Source organism: Oryx dammah, unplaced genomic scaffold (assembly GCF_014754425.2).
Source record: "Oryx dammah isolate SB20612 unplaced genomic scaffold, SCBI_Odam_1.1 HiC_scaffold_15, whole genome shotgun sequence".
Taxonomy (NCBI): domain Eukaryota; kingdom Metazoa; phylum Chordata; class Mammalia; order Artiodactyla; family Bovidae; genus Oryx; species Oryx dammah.
This window is the reverse complement of record NW_024070199.1, coordinates 30,066,122-30,081,684: the sequence shown is the minus strand read 5'-3', so window position 1 is coordinate 30,081,684 and position 15,563 is coordinate 30,066,122.

Here is a 15,563-nt window from a genome sequence, read left to right as displayed (position 1 = left end):
TTCTCTGTGACTCTTCCATGATGGTGATGGTATTTATAGAAAATGTTACAATGTCAGAGAAGAAAAGGTACATTTCTTCTTCCAAAAGAGTGTTCAATCTCACTAGGACATAAAGTAAATGCCCATGAACACTGATCAAAATAAATTGCACAGCCCTTGATCTTTTAGTGAACTGGTGGTCACCTAAGTTTTTGCCTCCCCTGTTCTATGAGATTGTAATCTAAACCCTGGATGGTTTGTGGGTAGCAAGATCATATATATATATATATATGTATGTATTTTTAGGGTGAGATTTCTCCTCTTAATGTTTTGTTTTTTTGTTAAAACTGCTTGTCATATTTACTTGATTCTTTCCTGTTGGTTACAAGTACCAGACAGATAATAAACAACTTATCTAGAAGGAGCTTGGGGAGAAATCTGCCTGCAGGTGGGAGGCAAAAGCATGTGACCTCTAGAGGTCCTTTCCTGAGATTGTTTCCATTTAATACATTTTTTGCTTTCTCTACAAAAGCGCCTCAAGGTGTGAACACAATAAATAGAGACACAATGAATTCAAATATTTTTAAAGGTTTTGTGGCAGCATTAAATACAGAGAAATAAAAGCAACTAAAAAAACAGGATTTCAGCATTATCTAAGCCCACCTGGAACACGTAGATCTCACAAAAGCAAAATGTTTCCATTTTTGCATTGGGACTTCCAGGAGGTAAGCTCTCTGGAAAACATTAATGGACAGGCTTCTTGGGAACTGAATTCCAAAATGATATTTGTGACAGCAAATTTAGGCCGATGTTGAGGTTGCAAAGATGTGGGATTGCATCATTAGATAAAGACCATCAAGTATTTCTCTCCTTTAACTTGCCAAATAACTGTGTATATCATGTAACTTTCCTGAGATTCCATCTTTCCAACTCTAATGACAATGACATTGTTTATCCAATGCTCATGTAACAGAAAGGTGTAAATTAATATCTGGAAAATATTTTAGATGCATTATATATGAGTTCTGTAAAAATAAACAGTTGGATGGGGTGAGAGGCACAACAATGTCCCCCGCAAGATATCCAAACACTAGTCCTTGGAACCTGTGAATATGTTAATTTTTGTGGCAAAAGTGACTGTGCACACGAGGAACTTGGGACGGTAAGGATACCCTTAATTTTCTGGGTGTCTGGTATAATTGCAAAGGTGACTGTGGGAGAGGGAGACAGGACTCTCAGAAGGATTCCCTGTACACGACCCTCAGTTGCTGCCTTTGAAGATGTGGAGGGGCTGCAAATCAGGACAAGGCAAGAAACAGATTTTCCCTTAGAACTTCTAGAAGACACGATGCCTGCTGACCCCTTGATTTTAGCGAAATGAGACTTCCGACTTCCAGAACTGTAAGATAATAAATAAATCTGTACCATTTAAGCCACCATTTGTTTTAATTTTCTACAGAAACAATAGGACACTAATATAGGTGTAAAACAAAATTAAGACAAATATATGTGGCAAAACAAATGTAAGTATGAAAACAAACAACTTATTTGGGATATAAATATAAATGTGGTGTGCCCATTATCTAATGGATTGGTTACTGTGTGTTTGGTCCTAATGAGAACGAGGTCTGGTTTTATTCTCTTTATCAACAAGTTTCACTAATGAAGGAAAAATAAAGTAAAAATGCACACAAAAGTAAAGTTGTGGTTATAGGTCTAATTCTGGCCAGATATGTCACAAATGTGTTCTGAGGCTTACATGTAACAGAGAAAAGAAGACTGAATACTTTAACTTAATTATATTACTAAGGTTATGTTTATAAATAAAGGCAACTTTGTATCTTTAAGAACCCCTAGAGATTTCCCAGGGTCCATGGTTGGGACTTTGCGTTCCACTGCAGGGGGTGCTAGTTCAGACCCTTCTAAGGAAGAGAAGATCCCATATGCTTTTCCACCAAAAAACAAAAACAGAAGCAATATTGTAACAAATTCAATAAAGACTTTAAAAATGGTCCACATTAAAAAAAATCATAAAAAGAATCCTGATTTGTAAATAAATATGCATAGAAATAGGACTAAAAGTTTTGAAATGTATTTTCACATAAATAATAGTGTTGGATTAATTCATATTTTTGACAGGTATAATTATGTGCATTTACAGAAAAGGAAATTGAGGCTTAGAGAAGTGAAAGAACTTGGTAAAAATCATAAATCTGTTTAAGAGAAAAGTCAGGATTCCATGACCCAGGCATTTCAACTCTCCATTCTAACTTTTAGCTCTAAAAATGCAGGTCAATATGCTAATTTATGAATGGGTCTCTTAGCTGTCAAAGGTGGGAAGACGCACTTAAGTACTTTTGAAACCATTTTAATTACTGGTATGACTCTGAAATGAATAAAATTGTTACTAGTTTTGCTGACTGCTTTTTCTCTGCCAACCATGAAGGCTCAATTCCAATTCCAAGGCATTGTTTGTGATGGCTCCTATTGTTGTCTTAACTATACTTTTCACAAAAGCAGACTGAAACGATTCTAGGTTTATATTATCAAATGTTATCCTGCAGCATATATTGAATTTCAATTAGTTTTGAGGGAAAAAAAAATTGTGTGTGGGCTTGCATGTTTTGTGTGTATGAGCATGTATATCTGCCAGTATGTGAGTGTATGTATGTATGTGTATTTATGGAATTTGGGCCAGAGGGCCCAGTTAAACCAGATACCTGAATTAGCTGATTTTATTTATGATGTTGAGTACCAAAGAATTGATACTTTTGAACTGTGGTGTTGGAGAAGACTCTTGAGAGTCTCTTGGACTGCAAGGGAGATCCACCCAGTCCATTCTAAAGGAGATGAGTCCTGGGTGTTCTTCAGAAGGAATGATGCTAAAGCTGAAACTCCAGTACTTTGGCCACCTCCTGCGAAGAGTTGACTCATTGGAAAAGACTCTGATGCTGGGAGGGATTGGGGGCAGGAGGAGAAGGGGACGACAGAGGATGAGATGGCTGGATGGCGTCACTGACTCGATGGACGTGAGTCTGAGTGAACTCTGGGAGTTGGTGATGGACAGGGAGGCCTGGCGGAGAAGGCAATGGCACCCCATTCCAGTACTCTTGCCTGGAAAATCCCATGGACAGAGGAGCCTGGTAGGCTGCAGTCCGTGGGGTCACGAAGAGTCGAACATGACTGAGCGACTTGACTTTCACTTTTCACTTTATACATTGGAGAAGGAAACGGCAACCCACTCCAGTGTTCTTGCCTGGAGAATCCCAGGGACGGGGGAGCCTGGTGGGCTGCCGTCTATGGGGTCACAAAGAGTCAGACACGACTGAAGTGACTTAGCAGCAGCAGCAGAAGCAGGGAGGCCTGGTGTGCTGCGATTCATGGGGTCACAAAGAGTCGGACACGACTGAGTGACTGAACTGAACTGAACTGAGATAACTAAAATATTTCTTGGAAACCTGAGTCAGAGATGCTTTCTAGTAGTTCAGTAAGTATGTTACAGCACTGTTCCTTATATTTCACTTCACTCTTGCTTTCTCTTTTGGTTTTATTTTGAAATGATTTCTCCCTTATACATATGTTGCAAAAATAATGCAAAGAATCCCTGTATACCTTTCGCTCAGATTCTCTAGATATTAATACTCTGGCTTAATATTCTGGTATTAATATTAATACTCTGGCTTTATGATCTGTTCTCTTTAAACGCACATACACATGCATGTAAATCCATATGAATACATTTACATTAATATTTCTATCAGTTCAGTTCAGTCACTCAGTCGTGTCCGACTCTTTGCAACCCCATGAATTGCAGCACGCCAGGCCTCCCTCTCCATCACCAACTCCCGGAGTTCACTCAAACCCACGTCCATCAAGTCGGTGATGCCATCCAGCCATCTCCCTCTGTTGTCCCCTTCTCCTCCTGCCCCCAGTCCCTCCCAGCATCAGAGTCTTTTCCAATGAGTCAACTCTTCGCATGAGGTGGCCAAAGTACTGGAGTTTCAGCTTTAGCATCGTTCCCTCCAAAGAACACCCAAGACTGATCTCCAGAATGGACTGGTTGGATCTCCTTGCAGTCCAAGGGACTCTCAGGTGTCTTCTCCAACCTGTGTTTAAAACATATGTGGCTTCCCGCATGGCAGTGGTAAAGAATCTGCCTGCCAATGCAGGAGACGTGGGTTTGATCCCTGGGTCGGAAAGATCACCTGAAGAGGGAAACGGCAACCCATTCCAGTATTCTTGCCTGGGAAAGTCCATGGACAGAGGAGCCTGGCGTGCTAGAGTTCATGGGGTCACAAAGAGTTCGGACACCACTGAGTGGCTGAGCACGTGCACATGTGAAGTGTATATTTAGGCATACAGTAAGTCCCCTACATAAGAGCAAGTTCCATTCTTAGAGTGCACTCATAAGTCCAGTTTCTTCGGAAGCCCCAGAAAGTTAGCCTAGGTACTCAACTAACACAATGGGTTATATCGTATGGTATGATAATAGGGTTATAATACTTCTCATGTAAACAATACATAAAAAACAAACACAAAAATTAAGAAAACATTTTTAATCTTATGGTTCAGTGCCTTGAAAAGTACAGTAGTACCAGCTACCTCACTGCTGCTTTCCCACTTGTTTCTGGATACCTTGGGCTTGAAATAAAGATACTGTAGTACTATACTCCTGTCTATACAGTAGTGTATACAATAAAAATTCTGAATACAATTGCAACTCAAGGGGTGAGTCCTTATTGACCAAGTTGATCATCACATCCCGTTTCCATGGCCTTAGTCCTTCGTTTAGGCTTGGTCTGAGGTCTTGTTTAGAATGCTGGTTAGTGGCTCTGTCCCTCTTCAGGATGATAAATTATAGGTCCATGAGCCCTGAAATTGCTTTCACCATCTTGCCACCATGAAGCAAGCCAAATTTGGAACCAAGTGCCACAGTGGGAAAGAGTAAGAGAAGAAATGAAATTGGATTCTTGATGGCATCACTGAGACACTGCAGGAAACAAACCCAGACAATTATTCTGCCTCTGTTCTTCAAGATGTTGCTGTTGTTTAGTCACTCAGTCCTCTGGCTCTTTTGTGACCCTGTGGACTATAGCCCGCCGGGCTCCTCTGTCCATGGGATTTCCCAAGCAATAATACTGGAGTGGATTGCCATTTTCTTCTCCAAGGGATCTTTCCAACCCAGGGATCACACTTTTCTGGTGACTCAGATGGTAAAGAATCTGCCTGCAATGCAGGAGACCTGGGTTTGACTCCTGGGTTGCGATGTTCCCTGGAGAAGGGAATGGCTACCTACTCCAGTATACTTGCCTGAAGAATTCCACAGACAGGTGGGCTACAGTTCTTGAGGTCACAAAGAATATGACCGAGTGACTTATCCTTTCACTTTCTTTCTTCTGCATTTGAGGCAGATTCTTTACCATCTGAGCCACCAGGGAATACCTAATGTTCTTCAAGATATACAAGTCAATAAAGCATTTTTATTGCTTAATTCAGACAAGTGGAATTTCCTATTGCTTGAAACTGAATAAATAATAAATAAATGGGGACTACCGTCTCCCTTATTTTAATGATGAGAAAAAATCAAGGAACAGAAGGTTGAACTGAATTGTCTAACATCACACGGGTGATAATTAACTATACGCGGAGTGGAACCCCACGTTGTCAACTCTGGACCCAGCTCTTTTAATTGCGGAGTGTTTGTGTTATGACATTGTTTTTCATTCTGTCATTCTCACAGTCTGCCGTTGAGAGCGTTAGAAGGAAAACAAAACCAGAAAACAGGATTTCTGTCTTCCATGATACTATTCTTTCTGGAACTCTTACATCTATTTTCAGTGAGACAAATTAGAAAATTGATTCTTCTTTTCAAGCCCTGATCATCATGGAGGGGCCTCTATTATCCCTGAAGGAGCGCAGCCATAATAACAAGGCCCAGTGATTATTGGATTTGAGTTCACCGCCCTTGCTCAAGAGGAACTATAGAAAAGAGAACAGGCTGCAGAATCCGTAAATGCCATATCTAAAAACAGCCCTCAGCTGTGTCTAATGAACATCTGGGACATGTTTCTGCCGAGTTGGGGGAGGGTATATGGCTACATTAGTTACTGCCTTTCATAAAAATTAACAGCTCAGATCTTCAGGTCAGCATGTTTAACAAAAACAAATCGTTTATTTCTAGAGCATGGAACAGATGTGAATGAGTTTGAAAAATAAGTGTGTCTGTGAGTGTCTGGGGGTCTTTGGTATGAAAATGATAAAAGAGATGAGTTTTCCTATAAGCATGTGGTCATGAGTAGAGGCTTTCACTGGTGGGTGGGAAACACAGAAACGGAAAGGGGTTCTGCAGGGAGGGGAACTGGGGACAGGTAGCCTGGAGGTGATCAAGAGCCACCTGATGAATCTGAAAGAGAGTGAAAAAGTTGGCTTAAAGCTCAACATTAGAAAACTAAGATCGTGGCATCTGGTCCCATCACTTCATGGTAAATAGATGGGGAAACGGTGGAAACAGTGGCAGACTTTGGTTTTGGGAGCTCCAAAATCACTGCAGATGGTGACTGCAGCCATGAAATTAAAAGACACTTGCTCTTTGGAAGAAAAGCTATGACCAACCTAGGAAAGGAAAGGAAAGGAAAGTCACTCAGTCATGTCTGACTCTTTGCGACCCCATGAACCGTAACCTACCAAGCTCCTCTGTCCATGGGATTTTCCAGGCAAGAGTAATGGAGTGAGTTGCCATTTCCTTCTCCAGGGGATCTTTCTGACCCAGTGATCAAACCCAGGTCTCCTGCATTGCAGGCAGACGCTTTACTGTTTGAGCCACCAGGGAAGCCTAGACAACATATTAAATAGCAGAGACATTACTTTGCCAACAAAGGTCCATCTAGTCAAGGCTATGGTTTTTCCAGTAGTCATGTATGGATGTGAGAGTTGGACTCTAAAGAAAGCTGAATGCCGAAGAATTGATGCTTTTGAACTGTGGTGTTGGGGAAGACTCTTGAGAGTCCCTTGGACTGCAAGAAGATCAAACCATTCTATCCTAAAGGAGATCAGTCCTGAGTGTTCATTGGACTAATCCTAAAGCTGAAATTCCAATACTTTGGTTACCTGATGTGAAGAGCTGACTCATTTGAAAAGACCCTGATGTTGGGAAATATTGAAGGCAGGAGGAGAAGGCAACAGCAGAGGATGAGCTGATTGGACGGCATCACCAACACAATGGAGATGAGTTTGGGTAAACTCCAGGAGTTAGTGATGGACAGGGAGGCCTGGCGTGCTGCAGTTCATGGGGTCAAAAATAGTTGGACACAACTGAGTAACTGAACTGAACTGAGCCTGGAGATGAAGAAGTTAACTGGACAAAGCACACACCTAGTCCAAATGTGTGGGTTTGGAGGCCCAGGATATACAAAATCCATAGGCCAAAGGAATTCAAAGTTTTAACTAATATTTTTGCTGTTGAGAGATACAGATTCTCCATCTTTAAATGTATCATAAATGAAAGTTCATCCTTCAGAATTGAAAACATACTCCTGATCCTTGCCCCTACGTTAGTGCATGTCTGCTCAGTAATATCCCCCTTTTAACTCCTCGTAGCCCATATCCTTTAAAAATGCTTAATAATGCCATAGAAAGAAAAGAGAGAGTAAAACCATTTTCAGATGCTATCTACTTTCTAAAATGACATATCTTCAAAATCCTCAAATCAGAATATGACAGAGCTGGAGGGAGCTTTAAGTTCCTGTTGTGCAGGGAGTTTGCTTGGAGTCTTTTACTGTTTCTATTTCAGATGAGACATAATCGAGCCACTCTGAAAAACCACTGTGCCCACAGCAAAAACCATTACAGATTTTACTCCATTTTAACAATCATGCCCATACACCCTCCCCACCATCACCACACACACACGTCACTAACCAACATTCTTCAGTTCAGGTCATTTCAGTTCAGTTGCTCAGTCGTGTACAACTCTTTGTGACCCCATGAACTGCAGCACGCCAGGCCTCCCTGTCCATCACCAACTCCCGGAGTTACCCAAACTCATGTCCATTGAATCGCCATCCAACCATCTCATCCTCTATCATCCCCTTCTGCTGCCTTCAATCTTTCCCAACATCAGGGTCTAAGTCAGCTCTTCGCATCAGGTGGCCAAAATATTGGAGTTTTAGCTTCAACATCAGTCCTTCCAATGAACACCCAGGACTGATTTCCTTTAGGATGGACAGGTTGGATCTTCTTGCAGTCCAAGGGACTCTCAAGAGTCTTCTCCAATACCACAGTTCAAAAGCATCAATTCTTTGGTGCTCAGCTTTCTTTATAGTCCAACTCTCACATCCATACATGACCACAGGAAAAACCATAGCCTTGACTAAATGGACCTTTGTTGGCAAAGTAATGTCTCTGCTTTTGAATATATTATCTAGGTTGGTCATAACTTTTCTTCCAAGGAGTAAGCATCTTTTAATTTCATGGCTGCAGTCACCATCTGCAGTAATTTTGGAGCACCAAAAATAAAGTCTGACACTGTTTCTACTGTTTCGCCATCTATTTCCCATGAAGTGATGGGACCGGATGCCATGATCTTTGTTTTCTGAATGTTGAGCTTTAAGCCAACTTTTTCACTCTCCTGTTTCACTTTCATCAAGAGGCATTTTAGCTCCTATTCACTTTCTGCCATAAAGGTGGTATCATCTGCATATCTGAGGTTATTGATATTTCTCCCAGCAATCTTGATTTCAGCTTGTGTTTCTTCCAGTCCAGCGTTTCTCATGATGTACTCAGTTCAGTTCAGTTTAGTTCAGTCGCTCAGTTGTGTCTGACTCTTTGACTAAACTGAACTGAACTGAACTGAGCTCAGCTTCCAGTCCAGCGTTTCTCATGATGTACTCTGCATATAAGTTAAATAAGCAGGGTGACAATATACAGCCTTGATGTACTCCTTTTCCTATTTGGAACCAGTCTGTTGTTCCATGTCCAGTTCTAACTGCTGCTTCCTGACCTGCATACAGATTTCTCAAGAGGCAGGTTAGGTGGTCTGGTATTCCCATCTCTTTCAGAATTTTCCACAGTTAATTGTGATCCACACAGTCAAAGGCTTTGGCATAGTCAATAAAGCAGAAATAGATGTTTTCTTTTTTTTTTCTGTGGCTCAGATCATGAACTCCTTATTACCAAATTCAGACTCAAATTGAAAAAAGTAGGGAAAACCGCTAGACCATTCAGGTATGACCTAAATCAAATCCCTTATGATTATACAGTGGAAGTGAGAAATAGATTTAAGGGCCTAGATCTGATAGATAGAGTGCCTGATGAACTATGGACAGAGGTTCGTGACATTGTACAGGAGACAGGGATCAAGACCATCCCCATGGAAAAGAAATGCAAAAAAGCAAAATGGCTGTCTGGGGAGGGCTTACAAATAGTTGTGAAAAGAAGAGAGGCGAAAAGCAAAGGAGAAAAGGAAAGATATAAGCATCTGAATGCAGAGTTCCAAAGAATAGCAAGGAGATAAGAAAGCCTTCTTCAGCGATCAATGCAAAGAAATAGAGGAAAACAACAGAATGGGAAAGACTAGAGATCTCTTCAAGAAAATTAGAGATACCAAGGGAATATTTCATGCAAAGATGGGCTTGATAAAGGACAGAAATTGTATGGACCTAACAGAAGCAGAATATATTAAGAAGAGGTGGCAAGAATACATGGAAGAACTGTACAAAAAAGATCTTCACGACCCAGATAATCATGATGATGTGATCACTAATCTAGAGCCAGACATCTTGGAATGTGAAGTCAAGTAGGCCTTAGAAAGCATCACTACGAACAAAGCTAGTGGAAGTGATGGAATTCCAGTTGAGCTGTTTCAAATCCTGAAAGATAATGCTGTGAAAGTGCTGCACTCAATATGCCAGCAAATTTGGAAAACTCAGCAGTGGCCACAGGACTGGAAAAGGTCAGTTTTCATTCCAATTCCAAAGAAAGGCAATGCCAAAGAATGCTCAAACTACCGCACAATTGCACTCATCTCACATGCTAGTAAAGTAATGCTCAAAATTCTCCAAGCCAGGCTTCAGCAGTACGTGAACTGTGAACTCCCAGATGTTCAAGCTGGTTTTAGAAAAGGCAGAGGAACCAGAGATCAAATTGCCAACATCCGCTGGATCATGGAAAAAGCAAGAGAGTTCCAGAAAAACATCTATTTCTGCTTTATTGACTGTGCCAAATCCTTTGATTGTGTGGATCACAATAAACCAGCATTCTTACTCTTGTTTTACTCAGTCAGGAGTAATTTTTTTTCACATTAGTTAGATTACCTGCCAAGTCTCTGTACTGTTTTCTAGTTGTTCTATTATCAATTTCTCAAAGGAGTCCTTAAGATTAAGACTCAGGATTATGTTCTCAACTCTGAGAATGAAGGGGACAGGGGCTGGGTTCTATTAATGTATGAGAATAGAGTTGCATTAAAATATGTCTTCTCTCTGTCCCTGAAAGTTCTTGGGAGAATTAAAGAGTATCTATCAACTGTTTGAATAAGAGTTCATTAACTCATTGTTGACAGAAAGGAAAAACAGAAAGGAGAGAGGAGGAGAAGGACAGAACCTTAGGGCACAAGAGCACAAACTCCTCTTTACTTGGCTGAGTTACCACCATTACAAGGGGGAGGAGGTTAATCTGTTTGGGTAAGGTGGATCAGATCCTGTCCACAGAGAATAGCATCTTTTAGACATTTTTCTAAAGATGTCCTAGGATGGGAGCTTTCAGTGACTCCTAGGAGTATCAGAGAGCCTAGGCATCCATCTGAATGGAGAGTTCTTCCTATCACACTGTTGTCTAGATCATCCAGTGGTCCACAAACTCCAGCCCTGGGTCAAATCCAACTGGTGGTCCTTGTTTGTGCTAAGACTGCCTATTCCATTTTTAAATAAGAATCAGAAAACTAATGTTTCATGACATATAAGAATTAGGTGAAATTCAGGTTTCAGTATCCATTTGTTGATATCCACTTATGCCCGTTCATTTTCATGTAGCTGTTCCCACACTGCTGATGGAGAGCTTGTGGTTCCAAAATCTTTGTTGTTGTTGTTCAGTCACTCAGCTGTGTTTGACTCTTTGCAACTCAACGGACTCCATGCTGCCGGGCTTCCATGTCCTTCACTATCTCCCAGAGTCTGCTCAAACTCGTGTCCATTGAGTTGATGATGCCATCCAACCTTCTCATCCTCCATTAACCTTTTCTCTTCTTGCCCTCAATCTTTCCCAGCATCAGGGTCTTTTCTCATGAGTGAACTCTTCACATCAGGTAGCCAAATTATTGGAGCTTCAGCTTCAGCATCAGTGCTTCCAATGAATATTCAGGGTTGATTTTCTTTAGGATTGACTGGTTTGATCCCTTTGCAGTCCAAGGGACTCTCAAGAGTCTTCTCCTGCATCACAGTTCAAAAGCATCAATTTTTTTGTTGCTCAACCTTCTTTATGGTCCAACTCTCACATCTATACATGACTACTGGAAAAAACAGTTTTGACTGTATGGAACTTTGTTGGCAAAGTAATGTTTCTGCTCTTCAATATGCTGTGTAGGTTTGTGATAGCTTTCCTTCCAAGGAGTAAGCGTCTTCTAATTTCATGGCTGCAGTAACTCACAAAGCTTCAAATATTTACTTTCTGCCGCTTTACAGACAACACCTGCTGACCCATTGGTAGAGGACATGCAGGATCATATAGGAGGAAGCCACATAGTAAACCAGATGACGTACAAATTCAAAGGTCTGAAGACAGTTTCTCCAGAGTTTATTTAAGGAGCATGAATGGATGATTTAACATTTCTCTTTGAAAAGGACGAAAATCTATTAGTATCAAACAACGCTAAGTCGAGAGACTACCCTTAATAATTTATTCAGTCATGTACTCATTCAGCACCTTTATTAAGCCCCTCCTACATACTAAAGATAGAATCTACCAACAAGGTCCTACTGTAGAGCACAGGAAACTCTGCCTAATGTCATGTGGCAGCCTGAATGGGAACAGGGTTTGGGGGAGAATGGATACATGTATACACACGGTTGAGTCCCTTTGCTGTCTACCTGAAAGTATCACAGCTTTATTAAATGGCTCTACTCCAATATAAAATAAAAAGTTTAAAAAATATATAGTATCTTAGGTGACAGGAGGGGTAGAGGAGCTTAAGGTGGGAAGGACTCTGCTCTTGTTAAAGGTTAGATTTCTTGGATCTCAAATAGACTTCTTCCCTAAAAGTTATTTTCCCCTCAAGTCATATATAAATATTTCTGATTCAAGCACACACACTTTTCTTCTCTCAGTTTTAAAAGGAAGGATGATATCCATCACATAAAAACTTCTCTTGTATATGCAGGAAATAAAAACAAAGCAAAACAAAGACTGTGACAACAACAAGAAAAACCACCAAAGAACAAACAAAAAAAATTTCCCTTCCTAGTTTTCTCATGGGTCTTTAGCTTTCTCTGCCCAGTGCAAAGGTGTTGACTTAGCTCTGTAAAAACCTCTTTTGTACAGAAGGACTTCTATATATATATATATTTTTTTTTAATTTGGCTGTGCCAGGTCTTACTTAGTTGCAGCATGTGGGATCTTTAGTTGTGGGATCTAGTTCCCTGACTAGGGATCAGACTTGGACCCCCTGCATTGGAAGCACAGAGTCTAAGCCACTAGATCATCAGGAAGTCCCCTTAGAAGGACTTTTACGTGGACAAATGCATTTGTCTTTTGCATTGTACTAATACTTTGCATTGCCGAGTATGCGTTACTATGTATCAATATTATACTATTTACTTGCATTCATTGCATTGACTTATTATTAACACTTAACAATTTGCAGATGAATAACTCAAGGCTTTGGTAGCTCTGCTAGTAAGTAGCCAAAGTGAGGCCCCAAACCAGGTAATCCAATTCTGAGCTTAAATATTCTTTTTCTTTGCAACTGAAAAGTTATCTATTTTCTCTCTGAGCTCACATAGTATCTTGGTTAAGAATGGAGGAAATAAGAAGGGTAGAGGGCTAAGAAATGGATTCTCAAAGTTAATTGGCTATTGACTGGAAAAATTATAATTTCTCTGAGCTATTGGCTCCACCCTGATTAAAGCAATAATCTGCTTTTACTAAAGGGAGATGGATGATGTACTATAATAAAAAGTGAACTAAATTTAGCCACAGAACATCTGGGTTCTAACTCTGCTTTGCCACGATGAGCTGTGTGTCCTTCAGGTATTGGATGAGTCACTTCAGATCTCTGAGCCTCAGTTTTTGTTTTAGTTTTGTTTGATTTTGGTCTGTAAAAGCAAAGTGTAGAATTACTTACACTCCTAAATTCTTTCCAGGTTTAATACTCTGAGCTTCCATAAATTTTTTTTCATGTTTTTGAATCAGTGTTAATTGTTGTAAAGATGTCAATTTTACCCACAAATTGTATTTACATAATGATAATTCATTTAAAGTAACATTACATATAAAGCACATTTTAGAAAAAGTAATAATAATTTGTAATAAAACAAAAATGATTTACCTTGACCCAATCTAGTTGTCTCTCTAATTTCAGGAAAGCGAGTGAAAATTGCAGTAGAACCCTGTGGCTTCAGTTTCTACTTCCTCCTGGAAAGTTAAGTCCCTCAGTCGTGCCCAACTCTTTGCGACCCCATGGACAGTAGCCTGCACCAGGCTCCTCCATCCATGGGATTTTCTAAGCAAGAGTACTGGAGTGGGTTGCCGTTTCCTTCTCCAGGGAATCTTCCTGACCCAGGGATCAAACCCAGGTCTCCCTCATTGTAGACAGAAACTTTACCGTCTGAGCCACCAGGGAAAATCACCCTGAACACGCCTGATCTCGTCTTCCTCCTGGAAGTGGTCCCCAAAGAGACCTGGGCCTGCAATGATCTTGAGACAGGCTGGGACCTGGGACCTGGAACCCTTTGCTGCAGAGCTGTCACCTGGGCAAACATCTCCATGAGCAACAAACTACAAAGAAATTATCAATATATAAAAAAAACTTGCATGCATAGTTGGGACAAATTCTGTATAACAAGATACAAAAAGACCAAAAAGCCCAGTTGCCACTTCTGAAGAGCCAAGAGGAAAAACGGGGTGTAGGTAGCTGTGGTGTACTGTGCGTGCCCCCCTGCACTCAACACCACGAAGGGCTGGGGAGAATACCTAAGTCACCCCTCCGATCTGAGCCCTGGACCTGCCCCTGTTCTAACCCCACATAAAGAACCAGCTCCCCCACCCACCTTAAGGAGTGAACAAGGGAACCTGTTATTTGTTCTTACTCCCCTCTGTGGCAGCAGGGGCCCCGATAAAGCCTTGCCTGAATTTCTTGTCTGGCCTTGGATCAATTTCTATTGATTAAGGAGGTCAAGAACCCTGATCGATATCAATTTCACCCTCCTCTGACCCCCTAGTGCCAACCAAGGGTCTGACTTGGCTTGAGCACAGTCTACCCCATGGCATTTTATTTTTATTATAAACTGTTATTCTGTTACTTAACTTTTAATCAACTGCATGAAGTCTTGTTCTTGCCTCCCCAATTAGATCCTGAGCCCTTTGTGTGGGAATGTGACCTGTGTCTTGTACCGGGAATCTCTGGAGAACTGACGATAATGTTTAGCACACGCAGAGCTGGTGCTCTGTAGGCAACGTCTCCATAAACCTCCTACATTAATATGCATCCAGCAGGTTGAGTGAATAAAATCCTAGGAATACACATATTTCATATGCTCATCCTTGACACTAAAATATTGTTGATATTAGTATAATGCACACGTTACTTTGGAGAAGGCAATGGCACCCCACTGGAGTACTTTTGCCTGGAAAATCCCATGGATGGAGGAGCCTGGTAGGCTGCAGTCCATGGGGTCGCTAAGAAACGGACACGACTGAGCGACTTCACTTTCATTTTTCACTTTCATGCATTGGAGAAGGAAATGGCGACCCACTGCAGTGTTCTTGCCTAGAGAATCCCAGGGACGGGGGAGCCTGGTGGGCTGCCGTCTATGGGGTCGCACAGAGTCGGACACGACTGAAGCGACTTAGCAGCAGCAGCAGCACACGTTACTTTAGGGCTTCCCTGGCGGCTCAGTAGTAAAGAGCCCACTTGCAATGCAGGAGATGCAGAAAATGATGTGGTTTGATACCTGGGTCAGGAAGACCCCCTGGAGAAGGCATGGCAACCCACTCCAGTATTCTTGCCTGGAGAATTCCATGGACAGAGGAGTCAGGCAGGCTATAGTTCACGGGGTCGCTAAGAGTTGGATATAACTGAAGCGACTTAGCATACGTACATGCATGTGTTACTTTATCTCTGGAAATGTGTATCTGTTTGTTGGGACCCTCAATAGGAGGTAAATCAGTGTTGACTAAATTATTCTTTTTCTTCTAGCACCTTACTTTTGACCAAAGCTTATTTTTCTTAGAATTACAGTTTTGTTTTTTTTTTTCTCCCCTGAACAATACAAGCAAAAACCCAATATTAGAGGGAAAGGTTCCGTTGCATTCTTCTCTAAACTTCTTACTTTATTTTTGACTCCCACTAACATGTGTACGTCAGTTCATTCATGTCT